Below are 14,282 nucleotides of genomic sequence, written 5' to 3'. Positions count from 1 at the left end.
ATATAATTTTGTGGCACTGTGCCTTGCGTTCCTTCTTGAGTGCTTGTTTTCACTGTAGTATATTTGACTTTCTCCATGTATGTTCCCAGATTATACGTTTTTTTGCTACAATAACCAGTAAGTGAGCTACAGTATATTACATTTTTGAGGTTACCATTGTGTAAGTGGACCTTAGTTCTTAAGAAAGGTGTAGTCAGGGCTTTTGAATTACGGGATTCTTTGGACTCCGCATTTTCCACAAATTTAGAGATTTGCAACACTTTAACATACTGTCCAACAGCCAATGTATATTTCCAGATTTCCACAAGGGGATTATACATCCCACTTTGAAAAGTTAGCTGGTCACCTATTAACTGTTGATTTCTTTACTCTGGTATTAAAGAGGTGAACATTCTACTAAGATGGTGATAATGTCCCTAATTGATGGACACGGAAAAAAAACATTTGTCTCAATCAGGAAACAAAAAACATATGCATCTAGATGTAATTCAGCGGGGAAAATAATTGTTTATTCTTTATAGCGAAAAAGATTGGTATAATTATTTATGAAAATTGATGATTACATTTCAAAAAGTCTAATAAAGGTATCATTTATTCCAAGATGGCCCTTGGAGTTTAGAAGAATGGCAAACATTCTGAACATTCTCAGAGGCCCAATATTGTGAACAGAGAGTAAGCCCGATACTGAATGTTAATTTTAAGACATAGAAGGCAGGCACAGGACAAAATTGGTAATTTTTTGGGGGGTGGGTATGTGCTGCATGTATGCATGTTTTGTGTGGAAACTCAGTTTCCTGCTAAATGGATTAGAGATTGTTAATAAAATATTGTTGCTACAATTCAATGCAGGGCAAAATCCGTAGGTAGCATTTTAAATACTATAGAACCGATTAAACTTTAATTATAGAGCACCATTCTTTTTTTTTTAATCTTTATCAAGATTCCAGCAAGAAACAAAGTAAGACAGTACAACATCCGGCAGAAAATTGCCATTCTCTTTTTGCGACATTAGAATATCAGTATGAAAGAATACATGCCATAAACAGAAGCATTACGTAGCACGTATATCACATGTAAATTAAGCTGTTAGTGGCACACACTGTCGCCCGACAGAGGGTATATTTCATAACCCATACAGCCCTCCAAGGCGTACCCTGACCAGGCCCACTCCCTTCAGCCCACCGACCCCCAACGCTTCTGGACCCCGGGCAATGACTTCTGCTTCGCCCGCTGTGTCAGAGCGCTTCTGAAAATATGTTCGTAATGGTTCCCAGATGTCTCCAGGACGAGACGTGGGTGGCATCAGTTCCACGTACACCGTCAATTGTTCCTGACAGTATATGAGGTCCCTCATCCACTCCTTGAACTTGGGTGCTCTTCCTCTCCCCCACTTACAGGCCACCCTGCATTTAGCTAGAAGTAATCCTAGCGATATGTATTTCCTTAAGGACGCATCTAAGTCCCCGGTGTAGCCCAACAGTGTGGTGAGCGGGGTATTAGTTATATGCACCCTTGTCATCTGACTGAGGGTGTCAGTCACCTTTGCCCAGTATGCAAGGACAGGAGCAAATTCCAATGCCAGATGTAAGAAGTCCGCACCTTCCCTCCCCCATCTGTCACAATTGTCGTTTTTCCGAAGCCCGAAATTATATAATCGTGCCAGAGTGTAATAAAGGCGGTGAAGGAATTTCAAATGTAGTATGTGCAATCTGCAACTCCCCGAGGTTCTCCCCGTTTGTTGGCAACAATATGTCCATTGATCATCGTTCTCCCACCTGGACCGCGCATCAGTAGCGCTATGCAGGCAATCAATTTGAGTGGTTCGATACATGGAAACTACATGTGTTGGGGAGGACCATTGCAATAAAGCATGTAATGGAGCAAAGGTGGGGGGCTCGGCGGGGAAGTCAGGAGTGGCAGACTTTACATTGAGACAGAGCCTCACTTACATAAATAACTCCTTAGCTGAAGGTAGGCAGTCATTAAAGAAGTGTTCACATGAAAGAAAAGTCCCACACTCGTATAATGCCCCGAGGTCTGGATTTCGAATTTATGTAGCATTTGTTGGCACCTCACTTATCTTGTGACTGGGATGTCTAATCTGCCCGCTAATGGTAGTAGTGGGGAGTACATTGTGTCTACTTTCATGCGGTTGGTGATAGCCCTCCATTCTCTGTTTGTGCATTCCACTGTGGTGGGCTCTGCACATTTAGGGTTAATGGGCGTGCTAATGTAGGCCGAGTATGGGGTCGGAACCATGGGCCAGTGTTCTACCGTGAGGTGTGGCATATATGGTGGTGGGTGCATGCAGTAGACCGCGAAGTGTGCCTGTGCGCTCCAGAAGTATAATTCCCTATCCGGAACCTGAAAACCTCCTTTATCAAAAGGTAGCGTTAATACCTCCCACTTCCGCCGGGGTTGTTTGCCCCACCTTGGTCAGTCTAATGAGTTGCAATTTAAGGGCTTTAAAGAAGGATTTGCTGGGCGCATATGGAATGCAGGTGAAGAAGTAGAGGAGTTTTGGAAGAACGATCATTTTGATCAGTGCTATTCAGCCTGCTATAGAAAGAGGCATTGCCATTCATCTTGTAATGGAGTCTGTGAGTGTGTCTAGCGCTCTACTGTAATTAGCTGTCATTAGGTTATCCCTAGTGATAATTATTCCAAGGTATTTCACTTCATCCTCACACCAGGTCAGTGGGAAGTCCGGAGTGTATTTCGTAACCATATCTGTGAGGGGGAAGATCTGTGATTTACTCCAGTTCATGCTTATCCCTGAGTAATGCCCGAACTGCAGGAATGCCTGCAATATGGGATTCAGGCTCTCCTCGGGGTTGCGCAAATACAGTGTGAGGTCATCGGCGTACAGCAAGATGAGAATTTGCCTTTCAGAGTATATGAGAGCGTGCTCGTGGTGGTGTTGCCTGAGCTTAGCCACAAGCGACTCCATAGCCAAGGCGAATAGAAGAGGGGAGTGCGGGCACCTTTGCCTAGTCCCTCCCATGATCTGAGACCTGGGGGAACAGATTCCATTAATAAGTAGCTTGGCCTGTGGCTTTGTGTATAATAATTGGATCCATGCAAGGACACTGGCCAGGTAGTCCCATTCAATGGAATCAAAAGTTTTAGTGGCGTCCCAAAAAAACACCACCGCTGCTTGATTTGGCTCGATCACCTGCATAAGGGCGAAGAGCGTGCGGAGATTATGCAATATTGCTCTAGCGGGTATAAACCCCAATTGTTATGGTAACACCAGAGCTGTCATCAGCGGACTGATCCGTTTGAAAATCAATTTAGCCAGACTTTTGGCGTTGCAATTGATTAGCGAGAGCGGTTGGTAAGAGTCGCATCTGTTTCCTGGTTTGCCTGGTTGAAGGAGTGAAATGATGAGTGCTTCTCTCATTGTTGGCGGGAGCGCACCTGTCTCTCGTGCCCCCTCATAGACATGTTTTAAAATGGGAATGAGGGTGTCCATGAATGTTTTGTCAAATTCTGCCTGTAGGCCGTCCGGCCCAGAAACGCGATGAGACTGCAGTTGCATAATGGCGGAACGTATCTCCTTGTCCTCAAAATAGGCTAGGAGGAACTCCCTCAGATTTTCCCAAGCCAACCCAGTGCTATGTCCTCAAAATATGGCACACATTCTAACATTTATGTCCTGTGTGTTTTGTACAGGTCAGTGTAGAACGCATAGAAGGTATCTAATATGTCTGGGGTGTCACTGTGTACATAGCCCTCATGATCTGTAAATGATCATGGAAAATCTGGGTTTACGGGTGAGCTCAGACAGGGCCTTTCCAGGGCGTTCCCCTTCCCCATATTGTCTGACACGACAGTATTTCCCTCTGAATTTGCATTTTCTCCCTGCAGTATCTTGATAGTCTGTCAATTTGTCTCTGAACTGCTCCTTCAAGTGAGGGTTTGGGTCTGAGCGCATTCGGTTTTCAAGTTGATGAAGTTCATTTCTAGGCATTTAAGTGTATTGCCGATGTCCTTCAAGATACCTCCCCCTTTTGCAATGCAAATCCCTCTATTAGTCACCTTGAAATTCAAGAAAAAAAGACCTACAATCGAGCCTTCTCTGGTATGGCTCCGAGGATCTGAAGCTCCCTTCACCCAGAAGTCAGGGTGAACCCTTCCACTACCCTCTTCAAAAAAGAAGTCAAAGTGCTCTTGATGAAGACATTTCTGCCTCATTCAGGCTTCCTCATTAGACACTGGGGCCATAGACGTTGATTTGTGGCCCAGCTGCCTGGTTCTTGAGAATGTTCGAACATTATAAGACTGTGAATTTGCGCTGTGTTGATTATGTTTTGTTTGCTTGTACCCTTCTTGTTGCACAAACTGTAAAGCGTTCTGATACCCTCGTTGGTCATGTTTGCGCTTAATAAAACTTTCTAAATAAATGAAAATAAATAAAAGCTTCCCAGACCGTGGAAATCTGAGGGCCAGTGTCTATATTACGTGAGAAGATGTCAGTGATCTCTTGCCCCAGCTCAGTTTGAAAAGGGACATCGAGGATGGCATTTACCGGCAATCTCCAGTTTAGGTAGGGAGACAATAAGCAGGAAGGAGCTAGAGTCAACTGTACCGGTAAGTGATCTGAGTATGTGTGCGGTAGATGTCGGGCAGTCATGAGCCATGTTTTGAGCCCCCTGGATAGCAGCCATCTATCTCTTCTCAACCGCATGGAGTGTGAAGAGGAATGACACATGCCCCCCTGTCAGGTGGGTGTAGACTCCTCCATGCGTCTATCAGGTCGTGTGTTTTGAGGATTTCCATTAATTGATTTTGGGCCCGTGTAATGGCAAGTTTGTGGGCACTGTTGATCTATCGTTGGGTCAAGGGTTAAATTAAAGTCACCACCATGCCTTGTGTGTAGAGCCTATGTCTAGGACTTTCCCCCAGAGAATGTTAAAAAAGTAGGGTTGTCATTGTTGGGACCATAGCAACATGCAAGCATGATGGATTTGGATGACCGTCACCCCATGATATACAGTAGCGGCCCGGAGGTTCAGCCATGTCTCCTATCGGTACATAGGGGCCATTTTTCTTTGAGAATCACGGTACCTCGAGCATAGGTGGATTATGTCGAGCAGCATGTATACGACGCCCAATGGGATGCAAACGTTGGTGATGTGGGGCCCATGTGGGTCTCTTAAAGCATTGCAATATGTATATTGTGGTGATCTAGATAGGCCAGGACATGTTGGCGTTTCCTTGGATTCCCAAGGCCTCTCACATTCTACGTAAGAAAGTTATAGCTCAGTGGTTTTGGGTGTGTCATTTAACATACAATAAGCATGTTATGGACTGCCTGTGCTATATACTGTATGATCAGTGCAGCATTGGATAAGAACGGCCTGTGTTTAGAATGTTGCAAACTGTCGCCGGTGTGTCACCCTCCCAGTGCCTTCCACTCACATCAGCAGCTCAAACCTGCCGTGGCCTAGTTTCCCACCCTCCCACACAGAACAACAATAGAACACCATCTTCTATGGTGAGAAGATTCAAATAGAACACAAAACTGCAATACTAATAACCATGTTAGGGTTGTCCTGTGGGGGAGTCACTCAAGGGCACAGTGGTCTCTCCTCGTAGAGCACAAGGGTACCCAGGTTCTGAATAGGTTCCCCTTCAGTCTCAGTGGCGGTTTCGGGTGACTTGCCAGAAAGAGGCCTGCACAGCTCCATGATGTTGGTTTTAGCTGTGTTTCAATCACGATAGTCCATAGGATATCTGTTTCGATCGTCTGATGTGGCTTGGTGAAGCTCAATGACCCGTAGGTCTGCATCCCCCACATGTTCTGAGTTGGAGTAGACGGGGTGCCTGCGGCCCCGGTTTGCCTCTATTTTTACATTTTTACTCTGTCAGATAGGGCTGCATTAGATCGAGAAGGGCTCAGGTCTAGATCATTCTGAGGAGATCTTTGGAGATTAGCTTTCAAGAAGTCTGCAACATGCCAAGGGTTGTTGAAAGAAGTGTTGCTTGCCCTGATGCGTAATCCACAAATTCGTAGGGAACAGCATGGCGTAAGTAATGTTGGCTTGCTGTAATTTCATTTTGATTGGGAGGAACTTTTTCCGGGCGTATTATACCGCCATTGTAAAGTCCGGATAGATGGTCTAATTTGGAGCCTTCGTAAGGAATCGTTTTACGCTCTCTAGCTAGTCTCAAAGCTGTGTTTCGGTCCTGATAATTGAGCCTCTTTTGGTTGACTCCGGCCCACCTAATATGCGAATGTTATTGCGGCGCAAACTCAATTCTTCAAGTCCTAATTTTTGGCCGATATGACTTTCAGTAAGCGTTCCATGTGGAGTAGTTGTTATTTTCCGCCCGCAAATGTGTCTTCCAGAGTGGGAACACGCTGCTCTGCTTTCTTGAGTCGCTCTTCATGCTGATTGAGTTATGGGTGACTTTGTCTATGCGGGTGTTCATCACGTCCATTTTTGCTTCTATTGAGGTGAGGCTGTGTTTCATAGTGTAGAGAAGTTCCTTTACGTCATCCATGAATGTTGGGGCCGTAGAGCTAGGGCCCTCCGCCATTGCGTTTTCAATGTCGGCAGCAGCTCTAGTGGATTTAAGTGCCTCGAATGGTAGCTTTGCTTGTTTACCATCCGTTTTGCCCATATTTTCCTGCCTCCGTGTTGTGCTTGCGTCTTAGCGATAGTTCCGAAGTAGGGGCCTTGCTCTTGGCTGTTCCTACTGCTCCTTCTGCAGTGGCCCCTCCATCACCCGGTATCCTCGGGCCCCTCTGGGGGCCCTCCGCAGTCAAGTATCCCACAGTGCAGCCTGTTGGGTCTCCTGTGCAGGCAACCGGAGCCGCTGCCTCCCATAGCTCCCAACGGCTCAGCTCCCACTTCTCGCTGCAGTGTAGGCCCTCTCAGATTCGCGCACGCAGGCCATCGCCCATGTCCGCTGCCACGCCTCAGACACTTCGCTCTGGAGTGGCAGACTGGTGCCTCTACAGGGGCATCTGCCCAGCCCCAATAGCGCTGCACAGCAGTTAGTACTCACGACACCAGCAGTGTCAGGAGTCCACAGCCACTCTCACATTCTCTTTCCGGTGTAGCCCGCTGCCCCTGAACAGGCCCCGCACAGCGTCTCAATCAGCGATGTCCCAAGCGCCAAGAACAGGCAGGTCCCGCGTGAGGCGACTGGATTCACCACTGCTATCTTTAAGCGGCCACAGCTCCACTCACCAGGTGGCCACCATCTTGCTGAGCAAGACCAGGGCCGGTGGACAATTTGACCTCACAGCTCCTCTAAAGCCCGGTACTGCATTATTTTTGGCCCAGGGCCAGTGAGTTGCAGTTCTCTCATTGTTCCCTGAGTTTTTGGGCAGCGATTGACGGAAATTGGGCAGGATTAAGTTGGATGTTGTTCCTGGGCAGCAAGAAGCCTCACACTAGTGTGGCCATCTTGCTAGTGCGCCCTCTAGTGCCATCCATTATAGAGCACCATTCTTACTTTTGTATCAATGTGAGTTATAGTTGTAATTGTATTTATATAGCAGTTACTACCCCTGGCGAAGAGTTGAAGCTCTTTTCAGTGAGTACTCTGGAGCCCAAAGGTGGACTAGTGGTGGATTAGTAGAGGGAAATATAAATTGTTATCGGAAGTAGTAGACATGTGAGTCTGTGAGTTTTGAGATGAGTTAAAGAGCCTGTTAGTTGAACGAAAAGGATAAAGGATAGATAGAGGAAGGAAGCGTTTGGAAAGGGTTATTTGTGATTTCAAAGTAATTAAAGAGGTTTGGAATGTGTCAGAGAGTGGCGATATAACACATTTTGGAAGAGAAATCGGATGAGCCATAGAGGGGTGGTTTAGTGAGGTTTTGGGGGATTCATTAACTATTTCATTTTCTCTGCAGTGGGAGGAAAATGTATGAATATGGAGATACATAACTACACTTAACCCGTTCCGTGCTGCCGACGCAAGCACCCCTCCCTGGTGCTGCGCACGACCGTTGGCCGACGCAGCCCCGCCCACTCTTCAGAACGCCCGCACTGCGGTGGAATGTCGGGTTAGGAGATATGCATACATTGAGAATTTAACATGATATGCATATGGAAAATAATCAGTAGGTATAAAATTATACTAGATAAAGTCCCATACGTACAGGCATGGATAGATATTTACAAACTCAGGCTTTCCATTTTTGTTGTAAATTAAGGTTTATTTTATTTATTATGATTTTTTTTAACGCATATTTGTCTCCCAATATTTCAATAATGAAGCACTTATAGATACAATTGCTATAATCATATTTACACATTGTGTCAAGTATTTATATAGGAAAATAAACTCATAAGCATACACTCCTCACATTATATTGATTTATTGTTCTACTTATACGAGGATATAACGATAAAATTATGCATATGTTTGTATGTATTTCATATTTTCATTTGTTTTATAAATACTTTTTAATTTCTCCAGTAAGCATATATATATATATATATATATATATATATATATATATATATATGTATATACGCACACAAATATATTATATGTATTTAATATTTTTATTTGTTTAAAAAATATTTTTTCATTTCTCCAGTAAGCATATATATGTGAAGAGGTGCAATTGCACGAGAAGTGCATTTTAAATGTTATTTCTGTAGAGTGCATTGTCCAATGTTATTTCTTTTTAGAAGGACTGGAAGTCGCATGTGTAATGTGAAGTACATGTGTAATGTGAGTCATAAGTAAAGTGGGGTTATGTTGGCTAGACATTCCTGCTAGGGTGTCTGGCTGTATATGCTCAATCCGTGTTTCATCTGTGAGGCCTTTTAGAGGTTGTAATTGCACTGCGTTATAATGGTTAACAACTGTGAAAAGTACTGTCATTTTAAGTGATGCTCAAACATGTATTCTTGCTGTTGCTATTAGGTGAGGAACAACCCAGACTGTTAGCTCCGAAGAATTAGAAGTGCATACTTTATGGTCAGTAGGAAATGCTCAGTCAGGGTTATATGTCACCAAGGCAGGTGTACCCATTTTTAATGCTTGTTGCGGTAATGGGGTGGGTCGCCACTGGGATGGTGTCAGTGCGCAGGGCCTCGCTCCAGGTTATGTTCAACTAACTGCATTGGGGGCAAGATGATGTGCATATTTGAGAGTGATGGTGCTAGACCCCACCCCCCCTGCAGGAAGGGTGGTGATATGCAATGTCACAAGGTAATTCCAACAGCGTATATATATATTTGTAAATTGGTGCATACTATTGAGTAGTGTGTGTGTGTTTAATAAATGTACTCTTACTTTTATAAAGCAAAGTACAGACTGGACAATCAATTATTGAGTGGTATTTCTGAGCACCTGCAAATGGCGATTACTAGCCCACACCATCTCCCTTGAGTAAGCCTCAGACTGCTCTGCAACGCTACCCTCAGAGTCAGGCGCTACAATTTGGTGTTTGGTTCCGAGTGAATGACAAATGTAGTCATGTTATTTGTGCAGGCCTCACAGATGTGGCCTCGTTTTCCAACATCGGCACAGGTGAGTATTTAAGTTTTGGACACATTCAATTTGAGATGGCTCCATGTCATCCACTGATCAATGTCTCGGAGGAAACTGTAGATTTCTGGGTTTCCAATGTCTTTGGGGCTTTCCGGTTTAAAAAGTATTTATGTGTCATCTTCATCGTTATAGCATGTGAGCTGAAATGTATTGAACATTGCCGGTAGGGACTTCATGTATATGTTGAAAAGCATGGGTGAGGTGATAGAGCCTTGAAGCATCTCTGATTTTATGATATAGTGTTTAGATAAGAAATTAGGAGTATCAATGACATTTGTTCTGCTTTGAAGGTAGGATGTGATCTAGTCAAGACCAGTCCCCTCAATGCCGGCTTAGCAGAATCTTTGGATTACAGTGTCATGATCAACTATGTCAAAGGCAGCTGAACGGTCCGAGAGAAGTAATGCAGTGGGCTTATTGTGGTCTACTGTGTTTTTAAGGTCATCCCAGATGGCAATTAGGGCAGGTTTTCTGCCTATTCCTAGATGGAATCCTGTTGAAAGTCATAAAGTATGGAGGTCTCTTCAATAAACTGAGACATCTGGGTGAATTCTGCTCTTTCTATCACTTTGCAAAAACAATGCTCCATTTGCAATAGTTCTGCCGTTTGGTTCTTGAGGGTCTAAGTTTGTCTTCTTTCATAATGGGTGTATGTATGTCTTTGTAAGTCTTTGGGAAAAAAACCAGCAGAGGGGTTTAAAAGGATGTTTGTGAAGATTTGTGGTGGACAAGTGTCAGAGGGGCAGCCATCTTAACTGCTTATTTTGACAGGACCCATAAAATCAGTTTCTGATAGTATTTGAAGGAATGCAGAGGATGGGGTAACCTATTTTTTGGTGGGAGTGTTGGAAAAGGGTTGGTGCTGGTGGTTGTCTTTTAGTTTAAGTAGGAATCTAACATGCCTTCTTTGGTTGTGTAATGATTTGCCAGTTTGTAAGTACATTCTAGGGGAAAGGGGATGGGTTCCTTCTGTGCATTGAGGTTTACAAAATTCAGTGAGAATTTTATTCTTTATTTGCACATTTTGGATTCTGAATTCTGTTTAAATAATATCAGTTTTTAGCTTTTTTGATAGATGACTTGTGATTTATTACTTGTATATTATACTCTTTTTGTGTAGGGGAAGTTTTTCCTTAGTGTTGTATGTTTTTTTTTTAGCTTTTTCAGTTCTGCATTCTTCCAAGGTTGTTTTCCTTTAGCATCTTTTTGTTATTTTTAGTGGAATTAGGGTATCAAAAGCTTCCAGGGGCCACTTGCAGCGTTTTTTAATTGAATTTATTGTGTCCATATCTGTGTTAGAAGATAGTTATGTTTCTAGGTCCTCAAAATTCAATTTGCTCCAGGGTTGATAGATACTTGCTGGTATGATGGCTTTTTAATGTGCAGAGTTGTGGTGTCGTATGTTAGAAAGCTACCAGATGATGGTCTAACCACATGACTGGAGTAATTCTTTGGAAAGTGACTATTTCTGCATTGGCTAAAATGAAATCTAGGATGTGTCTAGTGATTTGTGTGGGTTTGGGGATGATCTAATGTAGGTTCAGTGTTTCTAGGTTAGTGACAATAGTTTTGGGAAGGTGCATATTAGGTTTAATAAACCATATGTTTAGGCCACCAAGGATGCATAGGCTGGAGCGTAGTGTCAGAAGGTGTGTCTAGAATTGTGTCTGGAAAATTACCATTGCTAGGTGGTGATCTGCATAGAAGTAGGAAGTTACAAGAGAAAGTTGGAGTAGTGTTGCGTTCTGGTGATGAGGTCCCCACAACCTTGTATGGAAAGATCCTCAGCTTTGGTGAAGTGTATTGTTCACTTGAATATAATGGCTGGTCTGCCTCCTCTTTTGCCTATTCAATTATTTTTGAGAGTTTGATAGCATGGAGAAAAAGCTTTGTGAAAAACTGGAGCCATGTCATCCCCCAACCATGATTCAGTGATGAAGAGCAAGTCAAGTTTTGTGTCTGTGAGTAGGTCTTAGATATGGTGCTTGTTATTAGGAAGGCACTGTGCATTTATTAGTAGGCAGTTTAGAGATTGGGTTTCTGTGGTTGCGTGAATTTGTTTTCGGAAGAGCGAGTAGAGTCCTTTGGGCTTGTAGTAGGTGGACTATTTGAGATGTTGTTAACTGTATTGGAATTGGAATAGTGTTTGTCCATATCATTATCCACGTTCAACAGACTTGGAAGGCTTTTTGTTGGGTCTGTCTGTGCAGGTGGCGGGTATAGTAGTTGAGAGTGAGGTGATGGGTTATGGTGTAGTCTTGTTGTGTAATAGACAAGAAGCTGCAAAGTTGTGAACAGTTGTGTGTTAACATAATTTGCTTATGTTAAAAGTGCAAGGTGTATGTGTGAGGGGTGGTAGAGCATGTGGGTCATGTTTGAAGGCTCCAGATTGTGCACTGGATGAAAGGTAAGTCGATGAGTATTGTGTATTGGAAGAGTTTGTGTTTAGTATTGTAAATGTTTGAAATTTGTGTGCAAAGTTGGTTTAAGATGTGCATTATTTGTGTGGAAATGAAGGAGGGGTGAGTGTTTGTATTTGGTGATGGAATGCAGTAAGAAATTGTGTGTGAATTATGTTTGTTTTTTATGAAGTAGTTATATGTGATATTGGTGTAGTGAGTTTGTGTGTAGAATTTGGTTCTAAAGTACTAGTGTGTATGTAGAAGGGGAAAGGGGGTGGCGCTTTGTGTTGGAGTAGAGTATATGTGGCTTCCAAGAGGAGATGAACAGGTGTATGAGTGTAGTTGATTTGGTAGCATGAAGAGGTCGTATTTGGAGTGGAGTTTAAGGAGGGTTTGTGTGTTTTTGGTAAAAAGAGGAAGGGGTGATGGAAGACGATATGAGATTTGAGTAAAGGGTTGCTGGTGCTGGAATGGAGTCTGTTGGGAACAAGTAGAGGTTAAAGCTGTTTTTTGTATGTAAAGGGAGGGTGTGTATAAGGGGATTAGGGTTATAATTATTTTTTTAAAATTTTTTTTTTTAAAACCTTTATTTCAAAAGAGCACACAGCTATTCAGCCTAACATCCCGGACGCAAGGCAGCATGGTAATAGGAGCATAATAGTGCAAAACAGGTACATCAGGACAATGCAGGTTGTTTTTAATATTTTATAACGAAGAGAAAGGAAAAGAGAAGAAACGCCAAACGGCGCCAGAGAGTGGCAATGGGATAGAGAATGCAGCAGGGTGTTGGCAGCATGGAGGGGAGAGAGAGCAACGAATCAGTGATACAGTAGAGTGGAGGATAGTAGGGGGGGAGAGGAAAGACAGGATCAATCAGGTAACGTGCACAGTTGGTGTCACAGGCTACGGTGACAAACGTTCCTCTAGAGAAGCAGGCTCGGGTGGCAGGCATATATCCCCCCGGTAAGAGTTCCAGGCACCCCAAACTTTATTCCATTTGCGGGGTCTACCCCTGGCAACATATACCGTCTTCTCCCGGAACATACACCAATCCATATTGGCTTTCCATTGTACCACAAGGGGAGCTGTAGGGGCACCCCACTTCTGAGCAATGTCCCGCTTGGCCACCATATTGCCTAAAGTCACCCATTGGGTCTGGGACGTGTTGTGATCAGATGGTTCCCAAATGTTGAGGAGACACCGCCGAGTCTCCGCCGTAGTCGCCACTCCAGTCACTTCACTCATAACACTGTGTATCCTTCTCCAGTAGGAGGCTATGACGGGGCATTCCCATAGGATGTGCAGGAAGGTAGCGAGGGCGCCACAGCCTCGACGACAAAGACCGTCGGGCGAGTAACCCATGTGTACAAGCCGGGGGCCAGTAACATACACCCTGTGCAAGATCTTAAATTGGACCAATCTAAGACGGGAAGAAATGGCAACCTCCTTAGGGGAGGACACTGCGCTCTGCCAGTCTTCATCGTCGATCTCCAGGCCATCTCTCACCCACTGATCACGCACTCCGAGGAGGAGGTCAGTGCGGACATTGATTCGTTTTTTGTAAGACAGCGAAATAGCACTGTCAGACATATGGCCGTCCAACACTCTGTCCTCCAACGGAGAGCTCTCTGGAATCGCCCCCTCCGGTGGCATGGCAGAAAGCAACGCGTGCCTCAGCTGGGCATATCGGAAGAACTCCGAGCCGCCCAACTGGTATTCAGTCTGCAGCTGAGGGAAGGTCTTGATAATCCCTTTGGAGATCATGTCGTCCACCCTAGAGATGCCAATGAGGTCCCATTTGTCGAAGCCCTTGGTGTGCCATAACCTGCCCAGGATGTCGGAATCGTACAGAGGGGTGAATCTAGTCAGTCTGCCCTGCCATCCCTGCGCCTTGGTAATCGCCCGCCAAATGGAGACCGCCGTCTTCGTCGGACCCGACATCCGCCGGTCCAGAGATCTCGAGTACAGGGCCCGGTAGTAGTTACCCCCACCCAAGAGCCATCTATCCATAGCCATCTATCCGGGCCATAAAACCAGTGATTGAGAGCTGCGAGGCCCAGTAGTACCTACGGACATCCGGCAGAGCTATGCCCCCGTCGTACCACGGAAGCGTGAGCTTTGTGACCGCAACACGGGGGCGACCATCCCAGAGCAAGGCTCGTTGGAGACCTTCAATCTCCCGGAAGTAGCGGGCCGGAACCGGGTCTTGGGTGTTCTGTAAGGCATAGAGAAACCTGGGCAAGGACATCATCTTGAACAGGGCCGCACGGCCGAGTAGGGAGAGCGGGAGCTTACGCCAGCTATCCACATCACTTCGGAGACGCTGGAGTGGAGGGAGCAAGTTCTGGTCGT

At 44.7% G+C, this 14,282-nt stretch overlaps 1 protein-coding gene across 2 annotated transcripts in view; it reads left to right on the top strand.

The window, feature by feature from the left end:
* PLCH1 (phospholipase C eta 1) overlaps positions 1 to 14,282 on the top strand; it is an 897,070-nt gene that overhangs the window by 234,873 nt on the left and 647,915 nt on the right. The gene's annotated exons all lie outside the window — the stretch shown is intronic.

Source organism: Lissotriton vulgaris, chromosome 11 (genome assembly GCF_964263255.1).
Source record: "Lissotriton vulgaris chromosome 11, aLisVul1.2, whole genome shotgun sequence".
In the NCBI taxonomy this organism is placed as follows: domain Eukaryota; kingdom Metazoa; phylum Chordata; class Amphibia; order Caudata; family Salamandridae; genus Lissotriton; species Lissotriton vulgaris.
Note: the sequence above shows the minus strand (reverse complement) of the source record. Positions and strands in the feature narration are given on the sequence as shown.